The sequence below is a fragment of the Dromiciops gliroides genome, chromosome 5 (genome assembly GCF_019393635.1).
Source record: "Dromiciops gliroides isolate mDroGli1 chromosome 5, mDroGli1.pri, whole genome shotgun sequence".
Taxonomy (NCBI): domain Eukaryota; kingdom Metazoa; phylum Chordata; class Mammalia; order Microbiotheria; family Microbiotheriidae; genus Dromiciops; species Dromiciops gliroides.
The window spans coordinates 193,542,446-193,556,872 of NC_057865.1; positions in this window are offsets into that span (position 1 = coordinate 193,542,446).

The window sequence follows — 14,427 nt, forward strand, 5'->3', positions numbered from 1 at the left end:
GTTAACTCCTTAAAGCAAACACTCTATTGTCCTTTCACTAAAAGTACATGCCTCGAAGCAATTCCCCCTGGGCAGTAGTCAAGTTATTAAGTGGTAACGGAGCTCTGTTAGGAATTCTTTTCCTACAGAAGCCTTTTAAAATTTCCCCCTTACCTATGCAATCTGTCATTCAATACTACTTTGCCTTATATATACAGCTCTAAACTGCTGGAAAATCTCTACTTGTTTTAAAAATCTTAATAATGCTCATATCAAATTGGTTTAAGTAGGTTTTTGTTGCTGCTGTTGTTTTTGGTAGCATTCAGTTCCTGGGAGTGTAAGAACAGATTTCCGTATCCAGAGAATATGTTGATTGTATGCTCACTATCCTATCTAGACACTGCTTTAGAGTCAGTAAGAACTAGAAAACTAAAATCTCTCTGATAGGTATTAAATATAGAACCTTTCCTAAATAAATAATCAGTTTGCTTTGGTGCTGGCATCCCACTGGGTACAGCTACCACCCTATCACTGTCATAATCCCCAACTAACCATTTTGGGAATTGCCTTCTTTCTTCTCTTACTAGATGATCAGAGACCACAGCCTGGTGCAATGTCTTCTTTATACCTACCTAACTGGTAGATAACTAAGTTGAAAACAACGTTCTGGCTTCTCCTCCTGACCACCATTTCTATTGGCCACAAATACTATTGTTCAATAAACCCCATTAGAATACTTAAGTCTGTGGTCTGTGGTTCTTTGCTGTGAACATGATGGTTAGTTTATCATAAAAATCATTCATTTAGGGAACAGTTACCACCAAATGTAGGAAGTATTTTAGTAGGAAAATCTGATTAACTTCCTATGGTAATCAGGTTGATGGATGTGCAGATAGGAGTTTCATTAGAACAAAACTTCATTAAAACAAAACTGTGGGTCTTGACTCTATATGGAGTTGTGTAACTGAATGGTGTAGAGAAAAATTTGGCAACAGTAAAAGGTAATGTATACCTATTTTATATACTTATATACCTAGGGTAGTGTAAAACTTTCTCCAGCAAAAAGGAAGCCAGATGGGGGCAGCTAATTGGCACAGTGGATAAAGCACTGGCCTGGATTCAGGAGGACTTGAGTTCAAATCTGGCCTCAGACACTTGAGACTTACTAGTTGTGTGACCCTGGGCAAGTCACTTAACCTTCATTGCCCTGGGGGGAAAAAAGGTTTGAGAGTGGAAAAAGTTTAAGAAGTTCTGCATTAGAGCGATAAGGTTTAAAGTAATATTGCAAAGGAGTTGAGAAATGAATGGAAAATGAGGAAATGGAGGCAATATATGTAGATAACTCTAGGATTTTGACCTATAAAAGAAGAGATCTAATATGAAAGCCTAATGGTGGGTCTGAAGATTTTGTTTCATTTTGGTTATTTTTAAGGATGGGAATACTTTGGTATGTTTATAGATGAGAGGGAATGAGGTTGTGAATAAAGGAAGTTTGAAGTTAATAGAAAGAGAGGAAATGCCTTTCTTTCCATATTGAATAATCCCAGATTATTTATATTTAATTTAAGAATACAGACAGATAATGCATTGTTGATTTTGCTGTGAACTGATCCAACTATTCTAGAGAGCAATTTTGAATTATGCCAAAGACTTATAAAACTGTGCATTCCATATGATCTAGCAATACCACTGTTAGGTCTATATCCCAAAGATATCCAAAAAGGGGGGGGGCGCTATTTGTACACAAATACTTATAGCAGCTCTTTTTGTGGTGGTTAAAATTGGAAATGAAAGGGATGCCCATCAATTGGGGAATGGCTGAACAAGCTGTGGTATATGATTGTGATGAAATATTATTGTGCTATAAGAAACGACAAGCAGGATGATTTCATAAAAAGCTGGAAAGACTTACATAAACAGATGCAAAGTGATGTGAATAGATCCAGAGGAACATTATTAACAATAATATTGTTTGATGAAGAACTGTGAATCACTTAGCAATTCTAAGCAATACAATGATCCAAGACAATCCCAAAAGACTAATTATGAAGCATACTATCTACCTATAGGGAAAGAATTAATATTGTTTGAATAAAGATTGAAGTGTGTTAATTTTCCACTTTCATTCCTTTTCTTTTGAGTCTTCTCATACAAAATGACTAATATGGAAATGGTTTATGTGATTTCACATGTATAACCTATATCTGATTGTTCACCATCTCAGAAGAGGGGGAGGGGAGGGAGGGATGGAGGGATAGAATTTGGAACTCAAAACTTAAAAAAACCCACACAAATGTAATTGGAGAAAAAAATATTATATATTTAGAAATACAGACAGATAAGTGTGAATTTGCATTTACACACAGAGGAAGAAGAAATGATTGAAGCATTATTATTATTAGTTATCTTACACTTAAAATCACGGGAAAGACTTCTCATTTTCCAGGTAAAAATACTGAAATCCAGAGAAGTCCAGTGACTTAATGATGATCACACAACAAGTTAAGTTATTGGAAAGGAAAGAACTAGAATAGATCAATATAAATCATAAACATTTATTGATTGCCTACTGTATGGTAGACAATAGTCTCTGGAGATATAAAGAATGAAAGGATCTTTCAAGCTTATATTCTATAGAGGAGAAAAAAGTACATGCATAAATATATCAATAAATACAAAATAAATGCTAGTTATTTAAATACAAAATAAGTATAAAGAAAGTCCAATACTATTTGGATAGGAATCAGGAAAGGCTTCACAAGAGGCTGGTGATTGAGGCATTTCTTAAGGAAATTAAAAATTCCATGGTGGGGTGGGTGGGTAGAAGTAAGTACATTCTAGGTACAGGGAATAGGTAGTGCAAAGGCAGAGAGATGGGAGACAGAAGATATTCATGAGGAACAGGGAAAAGGTGAGTTTAATTGGACCATGAGATGCAGGGAATAATTTATAGTAACCCTGGAAACATTAGTTTGGTCCAAATTGTTGTTATTTTCAGTAGTTTCAGCCGTATCTAATTCTTTGTGGCCCCATTTAGAGTTTTGTTGGCAGAGATACTGGAGTGATGTGCCATTTCCATAGCCAGCTGATTTTGCAGATGAGGAAACCAAGGCAGACAAGATTAAGGCAGACAAGAGTTCCTTAGGCTCACACAGACAGTAAGTGTCTGAGGCTGGATTTGAATCCAGGTCTTCCTGACTCCAAGCTCTGAAATTTATCCATTATGCCACCTAGCTGCCTTGGACCAAATTGTGAAGGGCTTTTACAAATAAACAGATTCTTTTTTCCCAGAGGCAATAGAAAGCCACTGGAATTTGTTGATTAAGTGTGTGGTATGGTTATACATGTATTTGAGGATGAAGAAAAGAATAGAGATTTGAGGAAGGGACACTAGTAATTGTGAGAAGTGATAAAGGTTTAAACTAAGAGACAGTTGTTTGAATAAAGAGAAGTCAGATGCAAGAGATATTGTAGAAAGGGGTGGAGCCAAGATGGTGGAGGAAAGGCAGTGACTTGCCTGAGCTCTCCCTAAGAACCCTCCAAATACTTTCAAATAATGCCATAAGACAATTCCTAGAGAAGCAGAACCCACAAAAAGGCAGGGTGAAATAATTTTTCAGCCAAAGGCAACCTAGAAGGTCAGTAGGAAAGGTCTGTTTTACTGGGGTGAGACTGCAGCACAGCCCAATGCAGGCTGCACCAGCACAGATGCAGCCATAGCCACAGCAAGCCAGGAACAGACCTTGGGAGCCTCTGAATCAGCAATGGCAACAACTGCTTCTGGAACTCAGAACACAGATGGTAAGGGGGAATCAAATAATTGGCCAGAAGGAGATTACAGGGATCTTTTTGCTAGCACTGAGCCAGGACTCTATTGTTTTGCCATACTCCCAGGTCAGGAAGAAGCACAAGCACACAAGAGCTTGCAGCCACAGTGCAGTGGGATTCTGTTCAATGTCTCAGGGCAGAAAAGAAGGCCTGTGGTTGCTTGCAGATCAGAGCACAAGCCAGGAAAGTGGTAAACTCTCCTTAAATCATACCACTTTGAAAGAACTAAAAACTTATAAATACCTAGAAGTATCTCTGAAAACAGCCACACAAATCCCCTGAAGTTTGGGACAGTGCACCTTCCACCCTGGAAGCAGTGCCCCACTTTAACAAAGAGTTAGAAGTCAAAAAATAGTCTGGCAAAATGAGCAAACAGAAAAAAATGCTGACCCTAGAAAGTTTCTATGGTGACAAGGAAGATCAAAATACACCCTCAGGAGAAAATAACAAAGTCAAAGCTCCTACATCCAAAGCTTCCAAGAAAAGTATGAATAGGTCTCAGGCCATAGACACTCAAAAAGGACTTTGCAAATAAAGTAAGAGAGGTAGAGGACAAAAATGGAAAGAAAATTGAGAGTGATGCAAGAAAATCATGAAAAAAGGTCAATAGTTTGGTAAAGAAAATAACACCTTAAAATACAGACTGGGCAAAATGGTAAAAGAGGTACAAAAAGCCAATGAGGAAAGGAATGCCTTGAAAAGCCAAATTGGCCAAATGAAAAAGGAAGTACAAAAGCTCTCTGAAGAAAATAACTCCTTTAAAATTATGATTGAGCAAATGGAAGCTAATGACTATGAGAAATTAAGAAACAATAAAGCAAAACCAAAAGAATGAAAAAATATAAGGCAATGTGAAATATCTCATTGGAAAAACAACTGACTTGGAAGGTAGATCCAGGAGAGATAATTTGAAAATTATTGAACTACCTGAAACCCATGATCAAAAGAAATTGTCAGGGAAAATTGCCCTGATATTCTAGAAGCAGAAGGCAAAATAGGAATTGAAAGAATCCACTGATCACTACCTGAAAGATTCTAAAGTGAAAACTCCCAGGAATATTTTAGCCAAATTCCAGAGCTCCCAGGTCAAGAAGAAAATATTGCAAACAGCCAGAAAGAAACAATTCAAGTATTGTGGAGCCACAGTCATGATAACACAAGATTTAGCAGCTTCTACATTAAATGATCAGAGGGCTTAGAATATGATGTTCCTGAGGGCAAAGGAACTGGGATTACAACCAAGAAACACCTATTTACCCCTTCAGGGGTAAAAATGGGAATTTAATTAAAGAGAGGACTTTTCAGGCATTCTTGATGAAAAGACATGAGCTGAATAGAAAATTTGAGTTTCAAATACAACACTCTAGAGAAGCAGAAGAAAGAAATAGAAATAATAAGGGATATTAAAATCTTAAACTGTTTATATTCCTACATGGGAAGATGATACTTGTAATTCATAAGATCTTTCTTATTATTAGGGCAGGTGGATGGAGTATATTTAGACAAAGGACACAGGTGTGAGTTGAATATGAAGGGATGATATCTTTAAAAAAATTAAATTAAGGGGTGAGAGGAATGCACTTGGAGAAAGGGAAAGGGAAAGGTGGAATGGGGTAAAGTATCTCACATGAAAGAAGCAAGAAAAAGCTTATACAGTGGAGGGGAAGAGGGGGGAGGTGCTGGGGAGTAAATGAACCTTACTTTCATCAGAATTAGCTCAAAGAGGGAATAACATACCCATTCAATTGGGTATAGTAATCTATATTACCCTGCAGGAAAGGAGGATGGGAAGGGGATAAGGGGGTATGAGAAAGAAGGGAGGGCAGATAAGGGATATTAAAAGGTTAAACTGTTTACATTCCTATATGGGAAGATGATACTTCTAACTCATAAGAACTTTTCCAGTATTAGGGCAGCAAAAAGGAATAAATTTAGACAGAGGGCACAGGTGGGAATTGATAATGAAGGGATGGTATATGTAAATCATTTATTTTTTGTTTATCATTTTTTTGTGGGGCAGTCAGAGTTGGGTGGCATGCCCAGGGTCACATAGCTGGGGAATGCCTTATGTCTGAGGCTGGATTTGGGCTTGAGTCCTCTTGGGTCTAGAGCAGGTGCTTTGTCCATTGTGTCACCTAGCTGCCCCATGATGGCATCTTTACAATAAAGGAGGTGAGAGAATTGCACTGGGAGAAATGGAAAGGGAGAGATAGAATATGATAAAATATCTCACATAAAAGAATTGCTTATGTTCTTAAGGGGGTGGGGAGGGAGAAAGAGAATTTGAACACAGTTTTAAAAATGGACATTAAAATTATTTTTAGATTAATTGGGGGAAATAAAATTCTAAACATATGAAAAAACATTTTAAAAAAGAAATTGTGGAAGGAGAAGGGCAAGACTTGGCAATGGATTGGGTATGTGGACTGAGGGAAAGTAAGGAGTTGAGACTAACATGGAGTTTACAAACCTTGGAGATTGGAAGGATGGTGGTATCTTTGGAAATAATGTGAAATTTTGTAGATAGGAGGGTTTGAAGGGAAAGATAATGAGCTCTATTTTGGACAGTTTAAGTTTGAGACATCTACAGGACATCAAGTTGGAAATATTTAATAGGTAACAGTGCAATGAGTCTGGGTCTTAGCAGAGTGATTGGGGCTGGATATATAGATCTGGAAATTATCTGAATAAAGATAGTAATAAATCCCATGAGAACTGATGATAAAACTGAGAGAATATATAGAGAAAAGAGGGTCTAGGTCAAATGATCCAAACAAGGAGGCAAAATGTTCAGTTGGGAAGAGAAATAGAGCACAGTAAGCAGTGTCCAAAAACACAGAGAAGGCAGTGTATCCAAGAGAAAGGGATGGGCAACGGTGTCAAATGTTTCAAAGAGGTCAAGAAGCTTGAGGACTGAGAAAAAACAAGTAAATATCACATTTGGCAATTGAGAGCTTGCCATTACATTTGGAGAGAGAACTTTCAGTTCTGTGATGAAATTTAGAAGACTTTCCTCTCCCAGCCTCTCTGCTGACCTCCAGTCCTGCATTTACAACTGCCTTTCAGACATCTCTAACTGAATGACTAGTAGATAACCTAAACTCACCATGTCAAAAACAGAACTCATTATCTTTCCCCTAAATTCTTTTTGCCTCTTAACTTCCATATCACAGTAGAGAGCAACACCAGCCTCCCAGTCCCTATGGCTATCAATTTGCAGTCATGCTGGATTCCTCACTAGCTTTTACCCCCTCCTTTATATTCACTCTGTTGCCAAGTCTTGGCAATTTCACCTTTGCAACATCTCTCTAATTCACCCCACTCTCTCCTCCGGTACTGCCACCACTCAAGTACAGTCCCTCATCACCTCACACCTGGACTACTGCAATAGTCTGCTGGTAGGTCTGCCTGACTCAAGTTTCTCCCAATTTCAATTCATCCTCCATTCAGTGACTAAAGTGACTTTCCTAAAACACAAGTCCAATTATGTCACCCTCCCCTATTCAATAAACTCCAATGGTTTCTTATTGCCTCTCAGATGAAATAGAAAATGTTCTGTTTGGCAAAGTCCTTCAGAACCTAGTATTCTCCTACATTTCCATCCTTATACCTTGCTTTCTACTGGCACCCTTCAATCCAGTGATACTGGATACTGGCCTCCTGGCTATTTCACAAATGAGATGTATTATCTCTTGGCTCAGGGCATTCTTTCTGAATGTCTCCAATGCCTGGTATGCCCTCCCTTCTCCACTCCAACTACTGACCTCCTGTAGATTAGATTTTTAGCTCCTTGAGGGCAGGGACTATCTTTTGCCTCTTTTTCTTTCCCCAATACAGTGACTGGCACATAGTAGGCACTAAGCAAAATATAGATTGATTGATCATGATGAAAGGTTGAAGAGTAAGCAAGAGAAGCCTAGTTTAGAAAGTAAAGTGATAGTATGATAACTCAAGGGAACAATAAGGTCTAGTTAGTGAACAGCCCAGGTATTCTAGCAAGGATTTCTTTTTTCCTTTTTATCCCATTGCCTTTCAAATTCATAATAGTTTTTTTGATGCAAAGTATATTTCATCGGTACATATGGTAAGTATATTAAGTATAATATTTGATTAAAAAGAACATCTCATATTACAACTATACCTATGAAACCCCATCTTCAATAGTCCCTGCCTCAGAGGCTATGAATACAATTATTTAATCATTAAGATTCTATTCCCTCTCGATAAAAGAAAAGTTTTCTGTATTCTGGCCCCATCTCTTGTGACCATTAGCAACTCTCCTTTGGGTAATGTTGAATAGTAGCAGTTTAATGAGTTATGTAAGTCTGTCTCTCATTTGCATTCTTGTTCTTGGCATTGGTTCCTATTCCTCAATGACTATTAGCTAAGATTTCCTTTCCTGTCAATTTTTGTCTTTGGAACTGCACATGCACAAGGAGATTAAACTAGTTGCCAAAGGTCAGTTGGAAAATTAAGAGTTTTTACTATTGTCCAGTCATTTTAGTCTTGTCCAACTCTTCATGACTCAATTTTTGGGTTTTCTTGGCAAAGATGGGTTGTGGTTTCCTTCTCCAGCTCATTTTACAGATAAGGAAACCAAACAGGGTTAAGTGACTTGCCCAGACTCACATAACTAGTAAATATATGAGGCCAAATTTGAACTCAGGAACATGAGTCTTCCTGACTCCAGGCTTGGTACTCTATCCTCTGTGCCACCTAGCTGCCCTAAATTAGGATTAGAATCATGGAAAGTGTTCTATATCTGAGGTCTGAGGACCTTGGTTCAAATTCTAGCTCAGCCACTTATTGTCATTGGCCTTGGGTTGATCACCTAATTTCTCTGAATCACAGTTTCTACTCTTTACATTGAGTGCATTGGACCAAAGGATCTCAAAAACTCTAAATCTATGGTTCTACAAACATCTAGTCTGTGAGTTTCCATACCGATTCTTAGTTTACATGGACAAGTCACATGGACGCCTGACCAACATTAGACATTTTAATGTTTTATTCTACCCATTATTCTCTTAACTCCAAAAATTCAAGAATCTGAAACTGTGAGGGACCATCACGATAATGTGGAACTGCCACTTCATTTTGCAGATGAGGCTTTGAAGGCCACAAAAAGGGCCCCAGCAAGTGGCCTCTTAAATGAAAATTTAATGCTCTTTTCATCAGATCGGGTATTCATGAGCTTTGTTGGTCTTTTTTTCTTTTGCTGATGCCAGGCTAGAGTGAAATTAAACATCACCAACAGCTTCTCAGCTGGTGAACTGACACCACTCTTTGGCTTTTTCAGGGTTTCACCAGATTGAAATGTAGGACACCATGGGGCTCCATACAACTCTCAGTCAGATAACCAAAGTCTTCTTGAATGCCAAGCCTCTCTGGTTAAACCCTGTGCATGAATCACAATAGATCAGCAGGTGTAGATCATAATAGCAAGAATGGCTTATAGTTATATGTATGCAAGCCTCTATATGTAAACCATACAAGGTTGTTTTAAGTCTAAAATGAGATTTAATTTCTACTATATACATACATGTATGTATAAACTTTTCTTATAACGTTGTTATAAGGATCAAATGAGATTTCATATTTAATCCCATCTTGGTCCATTGTTCTCCCACATTTCAGTGTTAATCTTCAACCATGGGTCCCTGCTCCATCCAACATCTTAATTCCTATATCTGAGCTGATGACCACTGTGCAAGGAAAAATATAACTGTTCCCAGAAAATGCATGTATCTTCTGTAATGTATATTCATATACAAATACATATACACATACACATGTACACATACATACACACACATATATATATATATATATATATATATTATATATATATATATATATTTTTTTTTTGGTGGGGCAATTAGGGTTAAGTGACTTGCCCAGGGTCACACAGCTAGTAAGTGTCAAGTGTCTGAGGTCAGATTTGAACTCAGGTCCTCCTGAATCCAGGACTGATGTTTTATCCACTGTGCCACCTAGCTGCCTCCTGCAATGTATAATTTATATCAAATTACTTGCCTTCTCAAGGAGGAGGAAGGGGAAGGAGGAAGGAAGGGAGAGAATTTAGAACTCAAAATTTTAAAAAATGAATGTCAAAAATTGTTTTTACATGTAATTGGGAAAAAGTAAAATATAAAAATTTCTTAAAAGTCATGTATTTTATTTCAAATGAAGCCTCATTTTAACATGACAATCCTTTTAGGCTTCCCTGATTAACTTATATATTCCACAGCTGCTATTCTAGATGTGTTCCTCTCTCCTTATTTATCTATGCATATATGTACATACTGGAGAAGGAAATGGCAAACTGCTCCTGTGTCTTTGCTAAGAAAACCTCAAATGGGGTCACAAAGAATTGGACACAAATGAAATGACTGAACTACAACACATGTGCATATATACACATGTGAATATACATGCAATGTATGATGCATATATAAAGGATTATATGTGGATTATATTATCTATAAGATCATCTATAAGATATATACATATATAAAGGATTATATAGATAGGTTGGACTATCTATATGGCACATACATGCATAATCTCTATATAGAGAGTATAAGAATGCATATATGTACTTGTCCTAAATTTGATCTATTTTTAGATAGATTATATACATTATATGTATCTATGAATGTCTTACATTTAAGCATACACATGTGCATGCGTGTGTGAATATATAAGCTTATTTTACAGAGTTATTACAAGAAACCAGTGATACACAATATCAGAGACTTACCTAGGATCATAGAGTTAGCAAGTATTAGAAGGAGCCAAACTAAGTCCTATGACATCAAACTGACTCCTCTTTTTACTTTGCCAGTCTTGTTCCCTCTGTTATGATTTTGGTTCCTTATATGCACTGTGGTGGAGAGGGATAGAAGGATTGTAATGGCCTGCCCATGAAACACATCTAATTCCTCATATTGTATGCTGTTCTTGGCTTCTTTCCCCATCTGTGCTAGAACCCTGCAATTGCAGGACTTAAAGGACTGAAGTTTCAATTCACATCATAAAAACTACTCAGGCAGAACCCCCCTCAGGAACCTCACTGTGGAAGTGAGTATAGGCAACTAGGTGGCACAGTGGGTAGAGCACTGTGTTGTGAAAATTTCTAAGTCCAATGAAGAAAGAGAAACAACAAATTCTCCAAGCCATAGGGAAATAGGTTTATTGAGAGAGGGATCCAATCTCACAATAAAGCCAGTCTCAGGTCTAGGACCCGAAGACCCTGAGCCTAGGGATCTGGAGGGTTTATACTTACACAGGGTGTAAGAGTATTTATACAGTACTATTTCTAGACAAACTCCCACAAACACCATTTACACCACACAATTCAGATGACTCATTTACAATAAGTTTAAATAGCATGAAGGAAAACTCAGTCTCATACACTTAACCTGTGGATTCACTATACTGGACTTTACATAGAGTGCTGGAAACCACTATGGTTGATTTCTTTGATGACAGACAGCAGAGGAATCCATCAACTTCCATTAGATGTTGGAGTCCATCAACTTCATCAACTTCCTTTAGATAGCTTTCCTCAATTTCTGATTGGTCCTTCCTAACTCAAGAGCTACAATTTTTAATATTTGACCTTTAAGTTGATTGGTGGATATCTAGCCACAGTGGATTAAACTAATGATTTCAATTATGTAGTTTACATAAGCTCTTCTAATATCTATTTTGCTTATTCCATTATTATTTGATTAAGCTACTGAAAAAATACGTAAACATGTTGAATCACAATTGGTAGTTTAAATACTGATCATTACCATAGTTAACTCACTTATATCTAAAGGGTGGGGAAAATCTCACTCACAACTGAGGCTAGAGGCAGGAAAGAATGAGTTAAATCTGATCTCTGACACTTTCTAGCTATGTGACCCTAGGAAAGTCACTTAACATCTGTTTGCCTCAGTTTTCTCATCTGTAATATGGGGATAATAATAATACCTACCTTCCAGGGTTGTTGTGAGGATCAAATGAGATAATAATTATAAAGCATAGTTCCTGGCACATTGTAAGCACTAGTAATAGCTATTATTATTGTTATTGTTATAATATAGAAGGTTTCTCCATAGCACTCTATAGAAGCCTGCTTCTGGATTGAGGTAGAAGGAAGCTATCTCTTGGGGGAAGATCAGGAGAGCAGACTTGGGGACTGTAAGCAAAGAATAGAGGCCCTGGAGTACATTCCCATGATGCTTGGAGAATAACACAGACAGATAATGCCTTTTAAAGAAAATACTAGCAAATAACCAAAGATAGTAGGTAGAAGAGTCCCTTAGAAATCAATGAAAGACATGACACGGCAGTCTTTGAATTAGATGGTGAGGCAGTCACTGGAGGTCTCTTCATAGACTGTCCCCTCAGAAACAACATGAATAAGATGAACAATTCAGTGGTGTCTTAAAACTTCATTAAAAGCTTCATTGTCCTTTCTAGCCAATTGGGCATGCTGGAGGGGTGGGGTGGGGGGAGCTTTTCACTGCAAGGTCCAGACATAAGATGATGTCATTTTCTGCTGGGCTTAAATGTTTCAGGGCGAAGTCAGCTGATCCCTGCATCTGTAATAAATTCTTTTCCTAATAGTTTATTTTTTTTCAAAATGGGGAATATGTCCTCTATGAATATGATTATTGTTCCTTCTGTTGCTTTAGAGGCATTTCTCAGGGATTATACACATAAAATTTGTAACTCCAAATGCAGTGATGAGAATCCTTTTCGACTGATGACAGGAAAGAACAAGAACACTATAATTATTACATGATGTGAATTTATGGAAATTTCATAATATTGGCTTTTAAAAAGCATCTCTAGCTCACGAATGTGCTCATATTCTTAATCACTTCAGATTGACCAGTAATTGGAAGGCTTATGCCTGTGAAGAGACATGCTGTATTTTGAGTGTCTTTCCAAAAGTGCCTTTGTAATGCTTATCTTGGGGAAATCATCCAGCAATTCTTCTGCTGGTGCCCCTGATAGACAACCTACCCCAGTGAAATAAGTGATGTGGCATACCAAAGGGCTGGGAGCCCTGAACCCAGATTTGCTACTAACCTGCCAAAAAAAAATCAGTCAGTGTAGCAGAAACAAACCTCTATTAGCTTCTTATCCTAGAAATTATAGGAACATTTATTCAGTTCAGTTCAATTCTATTCAATTCAACAATGATTATTGACCAAATAAGCATTCATTAAGTACAGATCATGTGCCAATCCCCCCATGTTGTAAAGGGACAAAGATAAACATTAAATGGATCCTTGCCCTCAAGAAGCTTGCAGTTTATTGGGGAAGAGGGACTGAGACATTTACACTTAAATCTAGATTAGTTCAACATTTAGATTGTTACTAAATATATACAAAATGGAATCATAGATCATAAATCTAGAGTTGGAAGGGTCTTTCAGAGGCTCTTTAGTTGACATATGTGGCTATATAAGTCTAGTTGGCCCGAAGGGATCTTTATGTCTGGTTTAGTGGCCCTCATTTCTATTTAAGTTTGATTCCATTCCACTATGTAGCTGTCAAAATGTATATATTATATATACATATATAGGCATGAATGTATGTATGTATCAACATGAAGGTATGTTTAAAAATCATATTAGAACTACATTTTTTTTTCTAGTTTGACTACACAGGAATGGCAGGCTGCTGGTTCCTGCTTGATAACTCTGATGTAGATGGCATATTAGAGAGAGGGAAAGACTAAAATAAGAGACCAACCAAGATGGTAGGATTAGGTGAAAGACTAGAGCCCAGCTCTTCCCAACAACTACTCCAAAAAAAGATCTGGGAAGAGCATTGGACTAAGCAGTGATTAGAAAATCAAAAGAGAAAACACAAGTCATTTTTTTTTCTAGCCCAAGCAAGAAGAATAGGATTCAGGCAGCAGCTGTGTCACTCTGACCCCAGAACTGGGTTGCAGATCCAGCATGGATTAAGAAGGAGACCTGTGGCAAAACGAGGGGCAAACCTGGGGTGGTGTTCCTGAGCAAGGAGTTGTACTGTATCCAGCAGGGACTGGACCTGACCCTGTGTAATTTGCAGGAAATAGGAACAGGAGCCAGCCAGCATCTGTCTGGCAGGGACTCTAGAGTAGGGTTGTTGATTTAACCCCCAGTCTGATTTGAAGCCTACAACTGATAAAAAAGAGCACTTCTGCATTGTACATATATAACCTATATCAGATTGGTTGCTGTCTTGTGGACGGGGGAGGAAAGATGGGGAGGGTGAAAAATTTGGAACTCTAAATATTAAGAAAAAAGATGTTGAAAACTGCCCTTACATGTGACTGGAAAAAAATAAAATAAATGTTTGTTGCAAAAAAAAATGTTGATTGGCCCTATTTGCACGTGGGGGGGGGGGCGGGCATTGCTGTTAATATTTTTCTTCAAAGTTTTAGATACAGGGGTCCTGATGTTGACTTCTTCTGAGGGTGTACCTTGATCTTCCTTGTCACTAAAGAAACTTTCTATGGCCCTCACCTTCCTCTGTCTGCTCATCATTCCTTTATTTTACTTGACTTTTAGCTCCTTAAAGTGGAGGCTGCACTATCCCAAGCTTCAGGAGGTCCTAGGTGGTATG